The sequence below is a fragment of the Tupaia chinensis genome, unplaced genomic scaffold, assembly GCF_000334495.1.
Source record: "Tupaia chinensis unplaced genomic scaffold, TupChi_1.0 Scaffold143064_1, whole genome shotgun sequence".
In the NCBI taxonomy this organism is placed as follows: Eukaryota; Metazoa; Chordata; class Mammalia; order Scandentia; family Tupaiidae; genus Tupaia; species Tupaia belangeri.
Window position 1 is genome coordinate 609,528 of NW_006202908.1, and position 2,941 is coordinate 612,468.

Genomic DNA, 2,941 nt, shown 5'->3' on the forward strand with positions numbered 1-2,941 from the left:
ACACACACTGGCCTGGGTCTTAAGCCACTGGGTCCGGGACTCGAACCACGGTCGACTAAGTGGGAGTCCAGCAACATAACCACTATACCATCTGCTGGTCCCAACAAAATGCTTTTCTTAACCAGCAGTGTCCTGGGTCCTGAGGCTATCTGAGAAGAAATACAGCTTCAGGGATGAACCAAGTCAGAAATGACCACCGCCTGTTCAGGTAGCAGGGCCATGTCTACTGCCTGATGTGGAAGGAACCAGGTGGGGGTCAGGGGGCTGGCAGGAATTAAACAGAACTCTTCCATACCTCTCAGAGGCTTGTTCAGGCCACCCCTGCACAATGGACTGTTCTAGAAGGTTCTTACATCAGGCAACTCTGATGGCACCTTCATTTCAGAGAATCATATGACTTTCAGGTTTACAGATAAATCTAAAGGGAACGAGTAGCCATGAACATTGAGTATCAGGAAAGTACTGGGAAATCTCCCCTTTGGGAGCCAGCAGGGAACATGGTGGTTAAGACTCTGGACTCCCACATGACCAACCTGTGGATCAAGTCCTGGACCTGGTATCTTGCGTTTTCACTTTCTCTCTCTCTCTCTCTCTCTCTCTCTCTCATGAATGCACATGCCCTACAGAAAATTTAAAAATAATAGTAATAATTAATAAAATTAAATAAATAATTTTAAAACTAAAAATATTTTGTAAAACAGAAATTTGGGGGGACTTTTTTCTTACTATACCAAGGCAAACTCAGTATTTTGGTGGAGCCTGCTTCCTCTAGACACATTTTTTCATCAGTATCTCAAAAATTAAAAAACATATCACTAAGTGATTATAATCTGAATCGGCACTTTTTTTTTTTTTTAGGTTTTTGTCATAGGCTGTGTGCCCTTGACAAAGAGAGACAGTGAGGGGGAAAGGGGGAAAATGAGAAATCACCCCCTAGGGGGATGGCCATGCCGTAATTCCTTCTTTTCTGGAATTTTAGGCATGCACACATGTGCGTCCTGCGTTATCTTCAAGCCACCAGGTCTGGGGCATGAACTGCGATCGGCCATGTGGGAGTGCAACATCTTACCCGCCTTGCCCCTGCCGGCCCCATGGACACTGTATTTCACAGCATGGTATATGAAGTCCACACGTGGCCATCCAGGTAATAGATGTTATTTATTTAACAGGACGACTCCTAGGTGGTCATTTCTCTGATAAAGATTTTCTTGGACGTTACGTATAAAATCTTAATCTTTAAATCTCCCAAGCCTAGGCTGTCTCCCCTTTACTTTCTAGTACAATCTGTTACCATTTCAGTCCCTCTCTCCCCTTGTGGTAGATACACGCACAGACATGAGCGCGCAAGCTCACCGTAAAATGAGATGTCTGGAAACACGCTGTGAAGTGTAGGGTTGTCCCCCTCTTCGAGCTCAACCACTCTTTCTCCGTATCACAAATAAGAACCAGCTCCTCAGGCCTCACAGGAGGGATCAGGAGGAGAATCGGTACTTCCAAGGGCTCCAGCCACAGGAGCTCAAGAACGAGACGATTTGAACAGTCTTCTGACTCCTCTTTACGTAGTTATCACTCTCTTTGGAAAAACTCAGCTTTTTTTCTGACTCATCATTGCGTTTTATTTTTAGTGTTTTGCTGTAGAGCACGTGTGCTCACGGGAGAGAGACAGAGAGAGAGGAAAAGTGAGGACTCACCCTCCAGAGGGGTTAACCACACCACAATTCCTTCTCCTTCGTTCTCCTCTCAGGGTTTTGGCCATGCACACACACGTGCCTGGCACGTCTTTCAACCCACTGGGTCTAGAACTTGAACCGCAAAGTCTGCCACATGATGCCTATCCACCTTAGCCACCACACCACCTGCTGGCCCATCACAGGTTCTCAAATAATGTTGAATGATGAATGAATGAACAAATGAGCCAAAGGACTGAACATTTCTGAAACTGTAGGAAGATACATGATGTAACAAAGTGTTATAGTCCCTTAGACCAATGACTTAGAGCCCGGAAATCGGGTTTCCAGCTCTCCTACCAGCTTCCTATCTGATCCTGAGCATCTATCTAAGCCTCATTTTTACATGCCAGATAGGAATAATAAGTTTTATTCCAACATTTCTGTAGACAACAGCTACCCCACAAATACAGCACCAATGGTTGAGGAAACACTTGGGCTCACATTGTCCCCACGTGCCTGGCACGTCTTTCAACCCACTGGGTCTAGAACTTGAACCGCAAAGTCTGCCACATGATGCCTATCCACCTTAGCCACCACACCACCTGCTGGCCCATCACAGGTTCTCAAATAATGTTGAATGATGAATGAATGAACAAATGAGCCAAAGGACTGAACATTTCTGAAACTGTAGGAAGATACATGATGTAACAAAGTGTTATAGTCCCTTAGACCAATGACTTAGAGCCCGGAAATCGGGTTTCCAGCTCTCCTACCAGCTTCCTATCTGATCCTGAGCATCTATCTAAGCCTCATTTTTACATGCCAGATAGGAATAATAAGTTTTATTCCAACATTTCTGTAGACAACAGCTACCCCACAAATACAGCACCAATGGTTGAGGAAACACTTGGGCTCACATTGTCCCTCGTGATCCTCCCAACCACCAAGTAGTGTCAAAGATATCTGTCCTGGCCCGTTTCATTTTTCCACCAGAAAATATGTGAAACCAAGTGAAGTATGAAAGTAGAATTTTGTTCGGCTCATGGTTGGGAGACCCAAGGTCCAGGGGCACCTCTGTGGGGGTCTTCAGGCAGCATCGCAGCATGGCAGAGCGTCTGTGCCCCACGTGTGTCTGTTCTGGTCTCTTCCCTTCTTAGAAGCCCACCAGGAGTCCATCAGAGGGTCCCACCCTAACCACTCAACCACACCCAAAGATACCACGGGACACGAAGTTTCTGGTTTGTACCCTCCCAATCCGATCTCAACGCTTG